Source organism: Oncorhynchus keta, chromosome 20, assembly GCF_023373465.1.
Source record: "Oncorhynchus keta strain PuntledgeMale-10-30-2019 chromosome 20, Oket_V2, whole genome shotgun sequence".
In the NCBI taxonomy this organism is placed as follows: domain Eukaryota; kingdom Metazoa; phylum Chordata; class Actinopteri; order Salmoniformes; family Salmonidae; genus Oncorhynchus; species Oncorhynchus keta.
In genome coordinates, this window is record NC_068440.1 from 47,851,677 (window position 1) to 47,874,497 (window position 22,821).

Sequence of the window (22,821 nt, forward strand, 5' to 3'; positions counted from 1 at the left end):
GTCCACCTGGCCGTGCTGCTGCTCCAGTTTCAACTGTTCTGCCTTATTCGACCATGCTGGTCATTTATGAACATTTTAACATCTTGGCCATGTTCTGTTATAATCTCCACCCGGCACAGCCAGAAGAGGACTGGCCACCCCACATAGCCTGGTTCCTCTCTAGGTTTCTTCCTAGGTTTTGGCCTTTCTAGGGAGTTTTTCCTAGCCACCGTGCTTCTACACCTGCATTGCTTGCTGTTTGGGGTTTTAGGCTGGGTTTCTGTACAGCACTTTGAGATATCAGCTGATGTACGAAGGGCTATATAAATACATTTGATTTGATTTGATCAACCTGCCTGAGCTTCCTCTCAGTCCTGAGCTTCCTCTCAGTCCTGCTTCCTCTCAGTCCTTCCTCTCAGTCCTGAGCTACCCTCAGTCCTGAGCTACCCTTCAGTCCTGAGCTACCCCTCAGTCCCAAGCTACCCCTCAGTCCCGAGCTATCCCTCCATCCCGAGCTGTCCCTCAGTCCGGAGCTGCCCCTCAGCTCAGTGGGGCCCTCTGTTAGGGTTCTTAGGCCAAGGTCGGTGGTGATGGTCGCCAATCTAAGGACGCTAAGGAGGTGGACAAAGTCCATGATGGAGTGGGGTCCACGTCCAGCACCAGAGCCGCCACCGTGGACAGACGCCCACCCAGACCCTCCCCTATGGGTTTAGGTGTGCGGCCGGGAGTCCGCACCTTTGGGGGGTACTGTCACGCCCTGGTCTTAGTATTCTGTGTTCTCTTTATTATTTTTGGTTAGGCCAGGGTGTGACATGGGTGATTATGTGTTTGTCTGGTCTAGAGGTTTTGTAGATGATGGGGTTGTGTTTAGTATAGTATTCTAGGTAAGTCTATGGTTGCCTAGAGTGGTTCTAAATCAGAGGCAGGTGTTTATCGTTGTCTCTGATTGGAAACCATATTTAGGCAGCCATATTCTTTGAGTATTTCATGGGTGATTGTTCCTGTCTCTGTGTAGTTTCACCAGATAGGCTCAGTCACTTTGGTTTTTCTTTTTCCTTGTTTTGGAAGAGAAGAGAACGAACGCCATTCTCCTTGCGGAGATGGTGCAAAATCCATCAACACGGTCGGTCCCTGGGATTGGGCTGGCCAACACGATTCAGTTTGCTTGGAAGGAAAAGGAGTTGGAGCCTTTAGGACGGGAAACCTTTGGAAGGATAATATTGATGGGGATTCTAAAGCTGACGGTGAAGGATGTGTTTTGTTTCCAAGGCAACTCGTTGGAGGGAGCATACGACGTGGCACTATATACAGAGGAGAAACACAATGATATCCTGAGAAGGGCAAGAGCAGTGGGAGGTGAGAGGCCGATGAGCCACTATGAAATAACAAGCCTGGCGAAAAACAACAACTAACTGTCGACATTTACAACCCATACATTAAGGACGAAGAGGTGAGGGCCTTTCTGGGGAGATACATGGATAACGTCTCCTCAGCAAGGCACCTCAAAGACTCCCTTGGGTTTTGGAATGGGAGTAGAGGCTTCCAGGCCCTCCTCAGGGAGGACCCAAAGGGACATGGTGGCTACCTCCATCCTCCTGCTATGTTCTCCCTAGGGGCTGACAGGGACGTTGTTTTATGCACGTCAGCCCCCATTTTGCAGGCGCTGTATGGCCTATGGCCACATATTCGCCTCGTGCAGCACAAGAAAATGCAGATTTTGTGGATCTGAGGAACACGAGGTGAGGGATTGTGACAAGCCTAAGGCGTGCCATGGGTGTGGCTCGTCAGCACACCTGTGGCGGGGGTGCCCGGCTCATCAGAGGTCATATGCGTCTGCGGCTGGGGGGAGCAGGAGCGGGGGATGGGGAAGAAGAGAGGGGAAGGAAGCATGCCTCATGACCAGAGTACAGGTCCAGAGGGGAAGGCTGCAAGGAAGGAGGAGGAGCAAGAAGCGGCGGATGGAAGAGAGAAGGAAACAGAAGGCACGGGAGTAGGAGAACCAGGAAAAGCAGCGGAAGAAGGCAACCGAGTGGAGGAGCATGAGAGAGAAGAAAGTGAGGGAGGAGTGGTGGAGAAGGAGACGGTGGAAGAGCAAGTGGACTGGGGGAAAGTGCCCTGGTGGAAGATATGAGGGCTATGGTGGAGGAGCTGGCGGGGGGGGAGGGTGGTATCTCTCCACTGCCGCCATCACCAAAGAAGAGAATGAAGAGGAGGGTGCGATTGGCCGACAGTGAGAGGTAGGGGATGGTCAAGAGAGTGATGGGGGTGGGAGAAACCTCTGGGTTGCTGCTGGTTTCCCCAGGCCCTCAACTGCTGTTGGGTGGGGACACACCTAACAAGACTCAGGACTGGGTAGGTGGGGAGTTTTTTTGTTTGGGGACGATTTTTTTCCAAACCAGCTGCAGCACTGGGGAGGGGGAGGAGTGTGGGGGTAGACCCAGGGTGCAGGGCACCCCAGAGCCAAACACTATTCCTGCATCCTGGGTTGGTGAGATGGAGGAAGAGGGGGGATGTCGGGTGTACAGCTGGTGTTTTCACCGGTAGATATGGAGCAGGGGAGCATCGGGTGAGTCTCCTGTTTTAGTTTTTTTCTGTCTGGGTTTAGAATTTGAGTGTATTACATGATTTTATTTTATTCTTTCATGGGGTCTAATTTTACTTTTGTTAGTTTAAATGTAAGGTGTTTAAGGGATTTTGTTAAGAGGAGGGTGGTTTTTAGTTATTTGGAGGGTGTGGGGTTTGATTTTTTTTTTTTTTACAGAAGGTTCACCAGAGGGATGGAGGGGATGTTAGTAGGTTTAAGAGGGAGTGGGACAAGGGGGAGTCGTTTTGGGGTATTGGGGGTGCACTCATCGGGGTAGGGATTTTGTGTGGGCACAGGGAGGTAAAAGTGGAGGATTCTTTTGTGGTAATGCAGGGGAGGGTTATAGGGGTGGATGTCACGATAAGGGATTGTAAATTTAGATTAGTGGTGGTGTATGGGCCACAGGTGGTGGCAGACAGGAGGGAGATGGTGGACTCTCTGACGCCCCTGTGTGTCACAAATAGGAAATTAGTGATAGGGGGATTTTAATACAGATTTAGGAATAGGGGGATAGCAGTGCAGGCGCTATTACTGGGCTAATGGCTTGCCATGGTCTGGTTGATGGTGGTCTGCACACTACTCCGAAAATGTCCGGTCCTACATGGCGCAACTCCAGGGGGTTGAGCGGAGGCTCGACTATATTTTTGTACCCAGGTCTTTGGGTAAGTTGTCTGGGAGGCTGTTGCCTGTTTTCTTTTCGGATCATGACGGGGTGCTCCTGCAGGTGGGGTCGCCAGTCTGCCTCTTTGGTAGGGGTACTGGAAGTTAGATCGGGATGTGCTGGAGGAGCAGGCTTTTGTTGACGGGTTTTATGGTTTATTTTGAGGCTTGAAGGCCTCCGGTCCATGTGCGAGGGGGTGTTAGAGTGGTGGGAATTAGTTAAGGTGAGGATTAGGGCTTTTATAATAGGGTATTGCAAGAGGAAAAAAAAAGGGAGGAGAGGAGGGAGGTGGATCGTATCCAAAAGTTAATTGAACTCGAGTACGAGGCAGGCAACCTCGGCGGGTCGCTTGACTGGGAGAGATCCGCAACCCTAAGGCGCAGGCAGGGAGTTGCAGGAGCGGAAGGCTCGAGCTTTCCTGGAGCTTGCGCATAGTGGCTTTCTAGAACACAATGAAACTTGTTCTGCTATGTTCTTTAAGTCTGTTAGGGCCAGACAGAGTAGGAAGGTAATGCATGGCGTTAGGGAAGAAAATGGTAGTATAGTTAGAGAACCAGAGGATATGGTCAGGGTGACAACTGATAATTTCCAAGGTTTATTTAAAGAAAGGGAAATAGATGTAGAGTAGGGAAATGTGTTTTAGAACACTTGTCCAGGCGGTTGCCGGAGGACATTAGAGAAGTGATGGAGGCCCAGATCTCACTAGAAGAGGCTGAGAGCGCTCTTAGGAGGATGGGAAAAGGGAAGGTGCCTGGGATGGATGGGCTGCCGGCTGAGTTTTATCTCAAGTTTTGGGGTATACTTGTACCAGTGGTCCTCGAAGTCTTGAAGGCCATCCTTGAGACAGGGGGTCCCGGAGGGGATCAATGGCTGTTGGTGTGCTGTCACTTTTATATAAGAAGGGGGAAGTAACAGACCGTGGCAACTGGCGGCCGTTGACCATGCTGTGTGTAGATTACAAGATACTTGTAAAGGTTTTAGCAGACCGGTTGTGCACAGCCCTTCCCTACGTCGTCCATGAGGATCAGATGTGCGGGGTAGAGGGCCACTCTATTAGATGGAACCTACAGTTAATCAGGGACTCCATCGATTGGGTTGAAGATAGAGGACTGCCTTTAATGGTAGCAGCGCTAGATCAGGCGAAAGCCTTTGATCGCGTGAATAGATCCTTTTATTCAGAGTGTTAGGTCGATTAGGATTTGGGGAGAAGTTCATAGGATGGATTCGTACATTATATGTCAGAGCGGGGTGCCGAGTTAGTGTAAATAGTCACTTGGGTGACGTTTTGACCTCTCGTCTGGGGTCAGGCAGGGGTGCCCACTCTCGGCTCTCCTCTTCGTTCTGTACATGGAGCCTCTGGGGGCTGCCATTAGGCAGACACAGGGGTGGAAGGCTTGTTGATCCCTGGAACTGGTGGGCTGCGTGTTAAGATGACGCAGTACGCCGACGACACTTCCTTGCTGCTGTGCAAGGACTTGTGCCTGACAAGGTCCCTTGCCATCTTTGGGGATTTCACCCGAGCGTCGGGAGCGGTTCTGAACCATGCAAAGTCTTCCATCAAGTTTTTCGGAAGATGGCGCGGTAGAACGGATGTGCCTGGGGGTTATCTCTCTGTGAGGGGGCCCTGAGGATTCTCGGGGTCCATTTTGAGACCTCCGGCTCAGTGACGCTAAACTGGAACATGCGTATCGCAGTGGTACAGAGGAAGCTAGCAATGTGGAAGGCTAGGTGTTTGTCTTTATGGGCAAAGTCCTGGTTCTAAAGGTGGATGTGTTGCCGTCTCTTTTGTATTTGGCGTACATCTACCCATTGCCGGCTTGTCTGAGGAGGCCTCTAGTGAGGCTTGTGTTTCAGTTCATGTGGAGTGGCAGGTGCGAGTGGGTCGCCAGGGCACGCATGCTCTGTCCCATCGGGGAGGGAGGTAGGGGGGTACCACATTTCCCCCTCAAGCTGGACACAATTTTTGTTTCTTTCTTGTTAACGGAGCTTGCTCATCCAGTGATACACCCGTCCGGTTACCTCCTGTGGGTGTTCTTCTCGTATCAGGCGAGAAGCGTAATGGTGTGGTCTAACACGGGTCCTCGGGCGGAACAGCTGCCATGGCACTTTGGTCATGCGGCCAAGTGGCTGCGTGCGCACCCTGAGGTTGAAGTTGCCCGAGTTGGTTTAGATCACAGGCATCTGAACGAGGAGGTCAGAAAGGCAGGGAGTCCGGTGCCTGTAGTGGGCATCTCGGAAGTGGTCTGGGAGGGAGTGCAGGCGCGGGGTCTGGACAACAGGCTCAAGGACTTGAATTGGTTGAGCCTTCATAAGTGTTTGCCGGTACTTTCCATCATGTACCGGTATAGTTTGATGTATTCCCCACCTGTCCAAGATCCTCTTGTGGCAGGGAGGAGACTGTGCACCATGTCTTTTGGGACTGTGCCTTTGCCGGAGTAGTATGGGCTAGGGCACGGGTGTTGTTAGGTTTGGTAAGGGGGGATTTTGTATTGACGTGGGCCAGGTTAGAGAGAGGTGTAGGGAGAGCGAGAGGGACGGATAGGGACAGGTTTCTGCTCTGGCTTCTCATGAGTCTCTTTAAACGGGGGCTGTGGGAAGCCAGGCAGAACATGGTGAAGACAGGGAGAGATTGGGGGGTGGAAGGGATAGTGAGGAGGGTGGAAGGAGATTTGAGGGGGAGGATGAAGAGGGAGGAGAGGAAGTGGGGGCAGCATGCTGCTCGGGAGAGGTGGAAGGGGAGTTTAGGGCTGGGTGTCATTTAGAGTTGTAAGGGGATAGATTAGGGATGGGGAGATAGGGAAAGGTAGATTGTAGGGTGACGGGGAGGGAAGATGCTCCCCTGAGGTTTTGTTTGGGGTTTTTGTTTAGTTAAATGAGTTAAATTAAAATACCATTATTTGAGTATGTATGAGAATTATGAGTTGTAAAGAATGAATGGTATTGAAGATAATAAATTATTTTTTATAAAAAAATAGGGCTGTTTCGGTTTTTCACGTTTCTTGTTTTGTATATTGTTTGTATTTTTCATATTTTATTAAAGATGTATAAAGATAACCACGCTGCATATTGGTCCTCGTCTCTTTCACCAGAAGAAAACCGTAAGTCGCTCTGGATAAGAGCGTCTGCTAAATGTAAATGTAAATGTAACAGCACAGCTGTAATCGCTTCCAAATGTGTTTCTAACATACAGTATATATTTTATTTTTCATTCATTAAAAATGTCACATTTTCTTCCACTTTGGAATTACATAGTACTTTGTGTAGACTGTTGACAAAAAAATTACAAATGAACCTATTTTAATCCCACTTTGCAACAAGAAATCCAATAGGGATGGCGATTTATGATAGGCAGAGTAAACAAATTAGCTACACAAGACTGCTCAACAGTATTTCCTTAATGATAGCTTGAATGGAGCCCGCAGGACTTCATGTTGGTTACTTGAATAAAACTACATATATAGTCCTGTGTTGCTCACTTGGAAGAGCATGGCCCTTGTAATGTCAGGGTTGTGGGTACAATTCCCACGGGGGGACCAGTACGGAAATCTATGCACTCAGTACTGTAAGTCGCTCTGAATAAGAGTGTCTGGTAAATGTAAACTCTATCATATACGTAAATCAAAGCACCGAATACAACAGGTATTGATGCTATATACAGTAGAGAGGCTATATACAGTAGAGAGGTTATATACATTAGCAAGGCATTAACAGTATTGATGCTATATACAGTAGCTTACCGCCCAAATAGGTCCACAGACGATGCAATCTCAACCACACTGCACACTGCCCTAACCCACCTGGACAAGAAGAATACCTATGTGAGAATGCTGTTCATCGACTACAGTTCGGCATTCAACACCATAGTACCCTCCAAGCTCGTCATCAAGCTCAAGACCCTGGGTCTCGACCCCGCCCTGTGCAACTGGGTACTGGACTTCCTGACGGGCCGCCCCCAGGTGGTGAGGGTAGGCAACAACATCTCCTCCCCGCTGATCCTCAACACGGGGGCCCCACAAGGGTGCGTTCTGAGCCCTCTCCTGTACTCCCTGTTCACCCACGACTGCGTGGCCACGCACGCCTCCAACTCAATCATCAAGTTTGCGGACGACACAACAGTGGTAGGCTTGATTACCAACAACGACGAGACAGCCTACAGGGAGGAGGTGAGGGCCCTCGGAGTGTGGTGTCAGGAAAGTAACCTCACACTCAACGTCAACAAAACTAAGGAGATGATTGTGGACTTCAGGAAACAGCAGAGGGAACACCCCCCTATCCACATCGATGGAACAGTAGTGGAGAGGGTAGCAAGTTTTAAGTTCCTCGGCATACACATCCTTGTGTATGTTGACCTGTTTAAAGGTCTTACTCACGTCGGCTATGGAGAGCTTGATCACACAGCTGAACAGCTGATGCTCTCATGCATGCCTCAGTGTTGCTTGCCTCAAAGCGAGCATAGAAGTGATTTAGCTCGTCTGGTAGGCTCGTGTCACTAGGCAGCTCGCTCTGTGCTTCCCTTTGTAGTCTATAACAGTTTGCAAGCCCTGCCACATAAGATCGTCGGAGCCGGTGTAGTACGATTCAATCTTAACCCTGTATTGCCTGTTTGATTGTTCGTTAGAGGGCATAGCAGGATTTCTTATAAGCTTCCGGGTTAGAGTCCCGGGTTAGAGACCTTGAAAGCGGCAGCTCTATCCTCTAGCTCAGTGCGAATGTTGCCTGTAATCCGTTGCTTCTAGTTGAGGTATGTACGTACAGTCACTGTGGGGACGACGTCCTCGATGCACTTAGTGATAAAGCCAGTTACTGATGTGGTGTACTCCTCAAAGCCATCGGAAGAATCCTGGAACATGTTCCAATCTGTGATAGCATAATAATCCTGTAGTTTACCATCTGCTTCATCTTGCCAGTTTTGTATAGACCGAGTCACTGGTGGTTCCTGCTTTATTTTTTGTTTGTAAGCAGGAATCAGGAGGATAGAATTGTTGTCAGATTTACCAAATGGAGGGCGAGGGAGAGCTTTGTAGATGTCTCTGTGTGTGGAGTACAGGTGATCTTGAATTATTTTCCGTCTGGTTGCACAGTTAGCATGTTGATAGAAATTAGGTAGAACTGATTTAAGTTTCCCTACATTAAATTCTCCGGCCACTAGGAGCACCGCCTCTGGGTGAGAGGTTTCCTGTTTGCGTATTTCCTTATGCAGCTAACTGAGTGCGGTCTTAGTGCCAGCATCTGTCTGTGGTTGTAAATAAACAGCTACAAAAGGTAAAGATAAAAACTCTTGGCAAATAGTGTGGTCTGCAGTTTTTCATAAGATACTCTACTTCATGCGAGCAAAATCTAGAGACTTCCTTAGATTTCGTGCACCAGCTGATGTTTACAAATATAAACAGACCGCCCCCCTCGTCTTACCGGACGGAGTGTGCTGTTCTATCTAGCCGGTGCAGCGTTATGTGGTTAAGCCCCATAGTGTACCAATAGTGTACTGTATGTAACAAACAATGACAGGCTTTTTGGACCTCTAATGATGGGTAACAACATGTGACACATGATGCATGGCCTGGCTGGGCAACAACGCCTGAGGCCACAGCGCATAGAAGCCTATTCATTGGGTAATATAATTATGAATACCCGATACTAATTCAATTATAATGAAGTGAATTGTTTCAGAAAAGTGAATATCCACAACCAGACTTTAGTGTTTATAAGCATCATTGATGTTCATATACCTGTCAGTATAAATACTAAATTGGGTGATCCTTGATATCAATCATCTGCACCTATTGACTGCCCTCTTCAATCAAACCATAAGTTTTCAAGCAAAAAAAATAGAAAAGGCTCAGTGCCATTATCCTCTCAAGGTAAGGTATTGAAAACAGGGTCAAAATGTTGACCTCTACCTTTTTGAGAGATAAAAATGGTTACTTGTTGGTTACAGAGTGTAGTATAGTATAACTATAATCCTTCAGAGTGTAGTATAGTATACCTCTAACCCTTCAGTGTAGTACAGTATAACTCTAACCCTTCAGAGTGTAGTTTAATATACCTCTAACCCTTCAGTGTGTAGTATAGTATAACTATAATCATTCAGAGTGTAGTATAGTATAACTATAATCCTTCAGATTGTAGTATAGTATAACTATAATCCTTCAGATTGTAGTATAGTATAACTATAATCCTTCAGATTGTAGTATAGTATAACTATAATCCTTCAGATTGTAGTATAGTATAACTATAATCCTTCAGATTGTAGTATAGTATAACTATAATCCTTCAGATTGTAGTATAGTATAACTATAATCCTTCAGAGTGTAGTATAGTATAACTATAATCCTTCAGATTGTAGTATAGTATAACTCTAACCCTTCAGAGTGTAGTATAACTCTAACCCTTCAGAGTGTAGTATAGTATACCTCTAACCCTTCAGTGTAGTATAGTATAACTCTAACCCTTCAGAGTGTAGTATAGTATAACTCTAACCCTTCAGTGTAGTATAGTATAACTCTAACCCTTCAGAGTGTAGTATAGTATACCTCTAACCCTTCAGAGTGTAGTATAGTATACCTCTAACCCTTCAGTGTAGTATAGTATACCTCTAACCCTTCAGAGTGTAGTATAGTATACCTCTAACCCTTCAGAATGTAGTATAGTATACCTCTAACCCTTCAGTGTAGTATAGTATACCTCTAACCCTTCAGAGTGTAGTATACCTCTAACCCTTCAGAGGGTAGTATAGTATACCTCTAACCCTTCAGAGTGTAGTATAGTATAACTCTAACCCTTCAGTGTAGTATAGTATACCTCTAACCCTTCAGAGTGTAGTATAGTATAACTCTAACCCTTCAGTGTAGTATAGTATACCTCTAACCCTTCACTGTGTAGTTTAATATACCTCTAACCCTTCAGAGTGTAGTATAGTATAACTCTAACCCTTCAGTGTAGTATAGTATAACTCTAACCCTTCAGAGTGTAGTATAGTATAACTCTAACCCTTCAGTGTAGTATAGTATAACTCTAACCCTTCAGAGGGTAGTATAGTATAACTCTAACCCTTCAGTGTAGTATAGTATAACTCGAACCCTTCAGTGTAGTATAGTATAACTCTAACCCTTCAGTGTAGTATAGTATAACTCTAACCCTTCAGTGTAGTATAGTATAACTCGAACCCTTCAGTGTAGTATAGTATAACTCGAACCCTTCAGTGTGTAGTATAGTATACCTCTAACCCTTCAGAGTGTAGTATAGTATAACTCTAACCCTTCACAGTGTAGTATAGTATACCTCGAACCCTTCAGTGTAGTATAGTATAACTCTAACCCTTCAGTGTGTAGTATAGTATACCTCTAACCCTTCAGAGTGTGGTATAGTATAACTCGAACCCTTCAGTGTAGTATAGTATAACTCTAACCCTTCAGTGTAGTATAGTATAACTCTAACCCTTCAGTGTGTTGTTTAATATACCTCTAACCCTTCAGTGTGTAGTATAGTATAACTCTAACCCTTCAGAGTGTAGTATAGTATACCTCTAACCCTTCAGTGTAGTATAGTATAACTCTAACCCTTCAGAGTGTAGTATAGTATACCTCTAACCCTTCAGAGTGTAGTATAGTATAACTCGAACCCTTCAGTGTAGTATAGTATAACTCTAACCCTTCAGAGGGTAGTATAGTATAACTCTAACCCTTCAGAGTGTAGTATAGTATAACTCTAACCCTTCAGTGTGTTGTTTAATATACCTCTAACCCTTCAGTGTGTAGTATAGTATAACTCTAACCCTTCAGAGTGTAGTATAGTATAACTATAATCATTCAGAGTGTAGTATAGTATAACTATAATCCTTCAGATTGTAGTATAGTATAACTATAATCCTTCAGATTGTAGTATAGTATAACTATAATCCTTCAGAGTGTAGTATAGTATAACTATAATCCTTCAGATTGTAGTATAGTATAACTATAATCCTTCAGAGTGTAGTATAGTATAACTATAATCCTTCAGATTGTAGTATAGTATAACTCTAACCCTTCAGAGTGTAGTATAGTATACCTCTAACCCTTCAGTGTAGTATAGTATAACTCTAACCCTTCAGAGTGTAGTATAGTATAACTCTAACCCTTCAGTGTAGTATAGTATAACTCTAACCCTTCAGAGTGTAGTATAGTATACCTCTAACCCTTCAGAGTGTAGTATAGTATACCTCTAACCCTTCAGTGTAGTATAGTATACCTCTAACCCTTCAGAGTGTAGTATAGTATACCTCTAACCCTTCAGAATGTAGTATAGTATACCTCTAACCCTTCAGTGTAGTATAGTATACCTCTAACCCTTCAGAGTGTAGTATATACCTCTAACCCTTCAGAGGGTAGTATAGTATACCTCTAACCCTTCAGAGTGTAGTATAGTATAACTCTAACCCTTCAGTGTAGTATAGTATACCTCTAACCCTTCAGAGTGTAGTATAGTATAACTCTAACCCTTCAGTGTAGTATAGTATACCTCTAACCCTTCACTGTGTAGTTTAATATACCTCTAACCCTTCAGAGTGTAGTATAGTATAACTCTAACCCTTCAGTGTAGTATAGTATAACTCTAACCCTTCAGAGTGTAGTATAGTATAACTCTAACCCTTCAGTGTAGTATAGTATAACTCTAACCCTTCAGAGGGTAGTATAGTATAACTCTAACCCTTCAGTGTAGTATAGTATAACTCGAACCCTTCAGTGTAGTATAGTATAACTCTAACCCTTCAGTGTAGTATAGTATAACTCTAACCCTTCAGTGTAGTATAGTATAACTCGAACCCTTCAGTGTAGTATAGTATAACTCGAACCCTTCAGTGTGTAGTATAGTATACCTCTAACCCTTCAGAGTGTAGTATAGTATAACTCTAACCCTTCACAGTGTAGTATAGTATACCTCTAACCCTTCAGTGTAGTATAGTATAACTCTAACCCTTCAGTGTGTAGTATAGTATACCTCTAACCCTTCAGAGTGTGGTATAGTATAACTCGAACCCTTCAGTGTAGTATAGTATAACTCTAACCCTTCAGAGTGTAGTATAGTATAGTATAATAGTATAACTAACCCTTCAGTGTAGTATAGTATAACTCTAACCCTTCAGAGGGTAGTATAGTATAACTCTAACCCTTCAGAGTGTAGTATAGTATAACTCTAACCCTTCAGTGTGTTGTTTAATATACCTCTAATCCTTCAGTGTGTAGTATAGTATAACTCTAACCCTTCAGAGTGTAGTATAGTATACCTCTAACCCTTCAGTGTAGTATAGTATAACTAACCCTTCAGAGTGTAGTATAGTATAACTATAATCCTTCAGAGTGTAGTATAGTATAACTCTAACCCTTCAGTGTAGTATAGTATAACTCGAACCCTTCAGTGTAGTATAGTATAACTCTAACCCTTCAGTGTAGTATAGTATAACTCGAACCCTTCAGTGTAGTATAGTATAACTCTAACCCTTCAGTGTAGTATAGTATAACTCGAACCCTTCAGTGTAGTATAGTATAACTCTAACCCTTCAGTGTAGTATAGTATAACTCTAACCCTTCAGAGTGTAGTATAGTATAACTCTAACCCTTCAGAGGGTAGTATAGTATAACTCTAACCCTTCAGTGTGTAGTATAGTATAACTCTAACCCTTCAGTGTAGTATAGTATAACTCTAACCCTTCAGAGGGTAGTATTATAACCCTTCGGCCGTATAGCCGCCCAACAACCTAACCCTTCAGTGTAGTATAGTATCCCCTAACCCTTCAGAGTGTAGTATCTTCTCCAGACCATTTCCGGAGTAGTATAGTATACCTCTAACCCTTCGCTCATCAACTATCCCTAACCTTCAGAGTGTAGTATAGTATCCCTCCCGTCTTCAAGAGTGTAGTAGAGTATGCTCTAACCCTTCTGTAGTAAAAACCTAACCCTTCGATCCCTCCGATGTCAACAACTACAGACCAGTATCCCTCTAACCCTTCTTTTAGTCTCCAAAACTCTTGAGCGTATAACTCTAACCCTTGGCCAGTATAGTATAACTCTAATCCTTCAGTGAGTATGACCTTCTTGATCCAAATCACCCTTCAGGTTTCAAGACTAGTCATTCAACTGAGTATGCTCTTCTAACCCTTCAGTGTAGTATAACTACGGAGGCGCTCCGCACTGCTAGTAAGTATAACTCTAACCCTTAACTCTCTCTCCTCTGCTCTAACCCTTCAGACCTGTCGTATAGTATAACCTAACCCTTCAGTGTAGTATAGATAACCCTTCAGTGAGTATCAGTATCCCTCCTCTCCACCCTAACCCTTCAGAGTTGGGTATCTCCGGCCGGCTAACCTTGTGTAGTCCTACCTGTATAGGTCGCTAACCCTTCAGGTGGCGTGGCGAGTATAACTGTAACCCTTCACCACGTGTAGCTCTCACCACTGGTGTCCCCTTCAGTGGTCTGTATAACTAGAACCCTTCTGTATTCTCGCTATAACACCTAAGTCACTTGGCTCTGTCATAACCTCACATGGTCTCTCCTTCATTGTAGTATAGTATACCTCTAACCCTTCAGTGTGTAATAGTATAACTCCTTTCCCCTTCTGATGACCAGGTGTAGTATCGCTATAATCTCTGCATGTCTGGCAACATATCCTTCAGTGTAGTATAGTATACCACCTAAGCTGAACTATAATCCTTCAGAGTGCAAGACGGAGTATGCTCTTCCTCCCAGGGGAAGTATATAACTGCCCCTTCCATGATCTCAGAGTGTAGTATAGTATCACGGTCTAACAACTCCATTGTGTCCTCCTTCCCAGAGCGCTAAGAACCTTCAGCGTGATCCTAGTATAACACCCTGACGTTCTCAGTACTAACATCAAGGCAGTGTAGTGTCCCGTTCCTTCAGAGTGTAGGTTCATGCTCTAACATCCTTCAGAGTATAGTATACCCTAACCCTTCACAGTAGGAACTCTAACCGGCGCAGGTCCTAATCCAGGCACTTGTCATCTAACCCCCGTCTTGAGTTACTGCAACTCGCTGTTGGCTGGGCTAACCCTTCTGCCTGTAGTATAGTAAACCCCTACAACCTTCAGAACGTAGCAGCCCGTAACCCTGGTGTTCAACCTTCCCAAGTTCTCTCACGTCACCCCTATCCTAACCCTCTCTCCACTGGTTCCAGTATGAAGCTTGCATCCACTTCAAGACCATGGTGCTAACCCTTCGGAGCTGTGAGGGTATAGGCACCTCAGTACCTCCAGGTAGTCTGTATAGGCCCTAACCCAAACAAGGGCATAGTATCATCTAACCTCTGGCCTATCAGAGTGTAGTATAGTATAACCTCCCTAACCACTTCAGAGGAAGTACAGTTCCCGCTCAGCCCAGTCAAAACTGTTCGCTGCTCTAACCCTTCAGTGGTATGTATACCTCAAACCCTTCAGACGTATAGGACCCTTCAGTGGAGTATAACTCTAACCCTTCAGTGTAGTATAGTATACCACCTTCCGGAGACACCTGAAACCCCTAACCCTTCAAGTGGAATACCTTAGTGATAGGGTAACCCTAACCCTAAGGGTATAGTAATCCTTCTCACCCCCTTCTCCCCCAACAAGATTTAGATGCAAGTGGCTAACCCTTCCACTGGTTGTCATAAGGTGTATGCACCAATTTGTAAGTCGCTCTGGATAAGAGCGTCTGCTAAATGACTTAAATGTAAATGTAAATGTAAATGTATAGTATAACTCTAACCCTTCAGAGTGTAGTATAGTATAACTCTAACCCTTCAGTGTAGTATAGTATAACTCTAACCCTTCAGTGTAGTATAGTATAACTCTAACCCTTCAGTGTAGTATAGTATAACTCTAACCCTTCAGTGTAGTATAGTATAACTCTAACCCTTCAGTGTAGTATAGTATAACTCTAACCCTTCAGTGTAGTATAGTATAACTCTAACCCTTCAGTGTAGTATAGTATAACTCTAACCCTTCAGTGTAGTATAGTATAACTCTAACCCTTCAGTGTAGTATAGTATAACTCTAACCCTTCAGTGTAGTATAGTATAACTCTAACCCTTCAGTGTAGTATAGTATAACTCTAACCCTTCAGTGTAGTATAGTATAACTCTAACCCTTCAGAGTGTAGTATAGTATAACTCTAACCCTTCAGAGGGTAGTATAGTATAACTCTAACCCTTCAGTGTGTAGTTTAATATACTGTATACTGTAGTGTATCATCAAGGTATCCAACTCTGTGTTCGGTGACCCCTGTGTCGGAACCTATAAGTACTTGGATGTGGCTTACACCTGTGACTGAATGATATCTTCCTAACCCTTCAGTGTGTAGTGAATAAGTTTTTCAATATTTGTGTCTTTTTCATACATATTTAACCCCTTATTTTTGTTGCTGCAAAACTACCTCCATACTTCCATTTGTTTGTATGGTTTACCTTCAGGTGAAGGTTTAATATCTACAGACGTTTTCATGAGAACACCCATTTTTGTCTCACTGTCTGACAAACACCAATGTAGCTCGGCCACCTTCCACCGCAGATGCAGAAGGCCGACATAGGCGGATTGGGTGGATTGAGATACATCCCACTTAAAACCTTATATCTCTTCGCTTAAACTGACGGATTATGAGGGGGATTTTTTTAATAATGTAAGTAAGATTGACTCTCAGGTGCGTCAATAGACTCTTAAGGATTTTAATACCTTACAAATCAAATCAAATGTTATTAGTCACATGTGCCAAACAGTGAAATGCTTACTTTCGAGCCCCTAACAAACAATGCAGTTTAAAAAAAAATACGAATAAGAAATAAAAGTAACAAGTAATTAATCATTGCTTTGAAGGCAGTCACAGTTTTTCCTTTATTTAAAGGGGAGATCAAGCTCATCCTAGCTGTTATAGACCTATTTCTATTTTGCCCTGTTTATCAAAAGTGTTGGAAAAACTTGTCAATAATGAACTGGCTTTCTTGATGTCTAAAGTATTCTCTCTGTTATGTAATCTGGTCTCCACTCAGGTTATGGATGTGTCACTGCAACCTTAAAGGTCCTCCATGATGTTACCATTGCCCTTTATTCTAAGCAATATTGTGCTACTATTTATATTGACATAGCCAAAGCTTTTGATACGGATCATTCCATTCTTGTGGGCCTGCTAAGGAGTATTGGTGTCTCTGATGGGTCTTTGTCCTGGTTTGCTAACTACCTCTCTCAAAGAGTGCATGGTATAAAGTTAAAAAAATCTGCTGTTTCAGCCACTGCCTGTCACCAAGGGAGTACCCCAAGGCTCGATCCTAGACCCCATGCGCCTCTCAATTTACATCAACAACAAAGCTCAGGCAGTAGGAAGCTCTCTCACCCATTTATATGCAGATGATACAGTCTTACACTCAGCTGGCCCCTCCCTGGATATTGTGTAAAATGTGCTACAACAAAGCTTTTTTAGTGTCCAACAAGCTTTCTCTAACCTGAATCTTGTTCTGAACACTTCCAAAACAAAGGTCATGTGGTTTGGTAAGAAGAATGCCCCTCTTCCCACAGGTGTTATTACTACCTCTGAGGGTTTAGAGCTTGAGGTAGTCACTTCATACAAGTACTTGGGAGTATGACTAGACAGTGCACTGTCCTCTTAGCACATATCAAAGCAGGCTAAAGTTCAATCTAGACTTGGTTTCCTCTATCGTAATCGCTCCTCTTTCACCCCAGCTGACAAACTAACCCTGATTCAGATGACCATCCTACCCGTGCTATATTACGGAGACATAATTTATAGATCGGCAGGAAAGGGGCTCTCGAGTGGCTAGATGTTCCTACCACTCGGCCATCAGATTTGCCACCAATGCTCCTTATAGGACACATCACTGCACTCTAAACTGCTCTGTAAACTGGTCATCTCTGCATACCCGTTACAAGACCCACTGGTTGATGCATATTTATAAAACCCTCCTAGGTCTCACTTCCCCCTATCTGAGATATCTACTGCAGCCCTCTTCCTCCACATACAACACCCGTTCTGCAGCTAGTAACTGGAACGAGCTGCAACAAACACTCAAACGAGACAGTTTTATCTCAATCTCTTCATTCAAAGACTCAATCATGGACACTCTTACTGACAGTTGTGGCTGCTTTGTGCAATGTATTGTTGTCTCTATCTTCATGCCATTTGTTTTTTATTACATTATATTTAACCTTTATTTAACTAGGCGAGTCAGTTAAGAAAAAATTCTTATTCTTAAGGAGGCCTTTTGCCTTTTGGTAGGTCGTCATTGAAAATAAGAATTTGTTCTTAACTGACTTGCCTAGCTAAATAAAAGTTAAATAAAAAATAAAATTTGATAAAAAGAGCCCAGTAAAATAACAATAGCAAGCCGATATACAGGGGGGCACCGGTACAGAGTCAATGTGCGGGGCCACCAGTTAGTTCATAGAGGTCATATGTACATGTAGGTAGAGTTATTAGGGGGTGTCCTCGAATGGGGCCACAGTGTCTCCTGAACCCTCCTGTCTCAGCCTCCAGTATTTATGCTGCAGTAGTTTGTGTCGGGGGGCTAGGGTCAGTTTGTTATATCTGGAGTACTTCTCCTGTCCTATTCGGTGTCCTGTGTGAATCTAAGTGTGCGTTCTCTAATTCTCTCCTTCTTTCTTTCTCTCTCTCGGAGGACCTGAGCCCTAGGACCATGCCCCAGGACTACCTGACATGATGGCTCCTCGCTGTCCCCAGTCCACCTGGCCATGCTGCTGCTCCAGTTTCAACTGAACTGAGCCCTAGGACCATGACCCAGGACTACCTGACATGATGACTCCTTGCTGTCCCCAGTCCACCTGGCCATGCTGCTGCTCCAGTTTCAACTGTTCTGCCTTACTATTATTTGACCATGCTGGTCATTTATGAACATTTGAACATCTTGGCCATGTTCTGTTATAATCTCCACCCGGCACAGCCAGAAGAGGACTGGCCACCCCACATATGCTCTCTCTAATTCTCTCTTTCTTTCTCTCTCTCTCTGAGGACCTGAGCCCAAGGACCGTGCCCCAGGACGACCTGACATGATGACTCCTTGCTGTCCCCAGTCCACCTGACTGTGCTGCTGCTCCAGTTTCAACTGTTCTGCCTTGTTATTATTCGACCATGCTGGTAATTTATGAACATTTGAACATCTTGGCCATGTTCTGTTATAATCTCCACCCGGCACAGCCAGAAGAGGACTGGCCACCCCACATAGCCTGGTTCCTCTCTAGGTTTCTTCCTAGGTTTTGGCCTTTCTAGGGAGTTTTTCCTAGCCACCATGCTTCTACACCTGCATTGCTTGCTGTTTGGGGTTTTAGGCTGGGTTTCTGTACAGCACTTTGAGATATCAGCTGATGTACGAAGGGCTATATAAATACAATTTGATTGATTGATTGATTAAAGTGACTATGCATAGATAATAACAACAGAGTAGCAGCGGAATAAAAGAGGAGGAAAGGGGGGTGGACAATGCAAATAGTCTGGGTATCCATTTGATTAGATGTTCAGGAGCCTTATGGCTTGGGGTAGAATCTGTTTAGAAGCCTCTTGGACCTAGACTTGGCGCTCCGGTAACGTTTGCCGTGCGGTAGCAGAGGGAACAATCTATGACTTGGGTGGCTGGAGTCTTTGACAATTTGAAGGGCCTTACTCTGACACCACCTGGTATAGAGGTCCTGGATGGCAGGAAGCTTGGCCCAAGTTATGTACTGAGCCGTTCGCAATACCCTCTGTCGTGCCTTGTGGTCGGAGACCGAGCAGTTGCCATGCCAGGCAGTAATGCAACCAGACAGGATGCTCTTGATGGTGCAGCTGTGAAATCTTTAGAGGATCTGAGGACCCATAACAAATCGTTTCAGTCTCCTGATGGGCAAAAGGTTTTGTTATGTCCTCTTCATGTCTTTGTGATGAAGTGGGGAGCAAAAAAATACCTGGCAAGAAACTTGTTAAGAACAAATTCTTATTTACAATGACGGTCTGGGAAAAGTGGGTTAACTGCCTGTTCAGGGGCAGAATGACAGATGTGTACCTTGTCAGCTCAGGGATTTGAACTTGCAACCTTCTGGGTACTAGTCCAACACTCTAACCACTAGGCTACCCTGCCGCCCCACCAGTTTAATAATGAGCTGATTGAATACTGTCCTTCATCTCAGAACCTCTACCCCCAAGCCATAAGACTGCTAAATAGTTAATTAAATAGTTAACCAAATAGCTACCTGGACTATATGTGTTGACTACTATTTCCACACACTTTTTTGACTCACAAAAGCTCCTGATACTGTGTATTATCTATCCTGTTGCCTAGTCACTTTGGGTCAGATTCCGACTTAAGAAATGTCACCTTTCTTGCTTGAATTCCAGGTCAGAATAAGCATAGAGCAAAAAGTGCATAAAAGGGAATGACATTCCATTTATGCCCACTTAACTGTGTCTGAATCTGGGCCTACATTCCTAGCTATATGTCCATATCTTCAAAAAATGACCTAGCATGTCATAGATCCCTCCAGAACTGCCATTACGCACACCTGGCACCTATTCCATTTCATTAGTAATTGTAGAAGTGTGCCCTTCGTTCACCATGGTTCCAATGTGTGTTGGTCGTGTGAGTACCTGTGCTGTGTTTTGGCGTTCATGCCATGTATATTGTGCAGATGATTACGGGTCTTGTCCCGTGTGTTAATCATTGTGTACTTGTGTTATATATTCTAGATACTCCTCTCTCTTTTGTTTGGGTTTCTACCCTGTGTTTTGTATATGTGTTTGTTTGGTCTTTGTCCCTGTGCCTTTACACTTCACGCTGTAATTTGGGAAATAAAATCCCCTATTACCCCGTTCCTGTGCCTGTCTCCTGATCCTTTTAACCGTGACATGGTACCCCTGAATATCAACTGGATACTGGTACCCGTGTATATAGCCAAGTTATCATTACATATTGTGTATCTATAATTACATTCATTATTAAGTGATATTACTTTTCTATTATTTCTCTATGTTCTTTCTCTCTGCATTGTTGGTAAGTGCCCATAATGAAGCATTTCATTGTTAGTTTACACATGTTGTTTACGAAGCATGTGACGAATAAAAATTTATTTGATTGATTTGATTTGACTTAAATAGAACTGGAAAATCTTCTTATTAACAATAAACCTTGTAAATACTTTTTAAAATCACAAGGTTCATTCAATATTTCAGTGTAACATAACACGTCATAGTTATACAACTTACAACTCAGATATTTTTCGTCTCCAGTACTGTTTGGCTCCACAATGTGTTCATTCAACCAGATAATTCATTAGTGAGAAACCGAGTAATGAGAAATGAAACCTGATATAACTATTCTCAATAAGCAGAGCATGTGACAGGGACTGTGTTTAAAAAGTGTTTGTTTTCTTTTAAATAGTTGAAGAGACTTGATTATACTTTAAGAGGTTTTGATTAAGTCTGTATAGAGTGGATAAATGGGCAACGTTTCTACTTTGAAAGGAAACCAATACTATTTGAACCCAGGAATGTCATATTGATGAGTCAGTGTTACAGAAGATGGTTCAATGTGGGCCAGAGGCCAGAGGAGAGGACATTTCTAACATGGCGAAGGAGGAAATCATTGTAGCCTGTTTGGGTGCATGAACCGCTAGCAGGACACCTACGACAACATCCGGTGAAATTGCAGAGCGCTCAGTTCAAAAGACAAAAATCAGCATTTTAAACATTCATGAAAATACAAGTGTCATACATCATTTAAAAGCTTAACCTCTTGTTAATCCAACCACATTGTCAGATTTCAAAAAGGCTTTACAGCAAAAGCATACCATGCAATTATCTGAGGACAGCGCCCCACATCAAAATACTTTTTTAAACCACCACAGGCGTCACAAAATCACAAATAGTGATTAAATAAATCACTTATCTTTGACGATCTTCCTCTGTTTGAAATCCCACGGGACCCAGCTACACAATGAATGTTCGTTTTGTTAGATAAAGTCCTTTATATCCCAAAAATGTCCGTTTAGTTGGCGCGCTTGATTCAGTATTCCACTCGTTCAACATGCATACAAACAAATCCAAAAAGTTACCTGTATAGTTCGTCCAAACAAGTCAAACAATGTTTCTAATTAATCCTCAGGTACTCTAATATCTAAATTAACAATAATATTTAATACGGAGAATAGTATGTTCAATAGGGAAGATAAATAATGAAGAGCGCGCTCTCGTTCACACGCGCAACAAGACAACTTTTCTAATGGAGGACACCTTGGAAAAACTACAACTACTTGCTAATTTTTAAAAAAAAACAAGCCTGAAACCCTTTCTAAAGACTGTTGACATCTGGTGGAAGCCATAGGAACTGCAATCTGGGAAGACTTCTTTTGAATTCCCCATAGACTAGCATTGGAATGGCCTGTGACCTCAAAAAAAAAAAACATTTCCGGATGGATTCTCAGTTATGTTATACTCACAGAAATTATTTTTACAGTTTTAGAAACATCAAAGTGTTCTATCCAATGCTACCAATTATATGCATATCCTAGCTTCTGGGCCTGAGTAACAGGCAGTTTACTTTGGGAACGTCAGTCATCCGAAATTCCGAACAATAACCAGTCTCCCAAAGAAGATTGTAACATGGCTTCATTTGGGCCAAGGGTCAGAGGAGAGGACCATTCTAACATGGTGGAAGGAGAGGACCATTCTAACATGGTGGGAGGAGAGGACCATTCTAACATGGTGGAAGGAGAAACATATTCTAACATGGTGGATGAGAAAACCATTCTATCGTGGTGGGAAAATAAGCATATTCTAACATGGCAAAGGAGTAGACCATTCTAACATGGCAAAGGAGTAGACCATTCTAACATGGTGGGAGGAGAAGACCATTCTAACATGGTGGGAGGAGAAGACCATTCTAACATGGTGGGAGGAGAAGACCATTCTAACATGGCAAAGGAGTAGACCATTCTAACATGGTGGGAGGAGAAGACCATTCTAACATGGTGGGAGGAGAAGACCATTCTAACATGGTGGGAGGAGAAGACCATTCTAACATGGCAAAGGAGTAGACCATTCTAACATGGTGGGAGGAGAAGACCATTCTAACATGGTGGGAGGAGAGGACCATTCTAACATGGTGGGAGGAGAAGACCATTCTAACATGGTGGGAGGAGAAGACCATTCTAACATGGTGGGAGGAGAGGACCATTCTAACATGGTGGGAGGAGAAGACCATTCTAACATGGTGGGAGGAGAGGACCATTCTAACATGGTGGGAGGAGAGGACCATTCTAACATGGTGGGAGGAGAAGACCATTCTAACATGGTGGGAGGAGAGGGCCATTCTAACATGGTGGGAGGAGAGGGCCATTCTAACATGTTGGGAGGAGAAGACCATTCTAACATGGTGGGAGGAGAAGACCATTCTAACATGGTGGGAGGAGAAGACCATTCTAACATGGTGGGAGGAGAAGACCATTCTAACATGGTGGGAGGAGAAGACCATTCTAACATGGTGGGAGGAGAAGACCATTCTAACATGGTGGGAGGAGAAGACCATTCTAACATGGTGGGAGGAGAGGACCATTCTAACATGGTGGGAGGAGAGGACCATT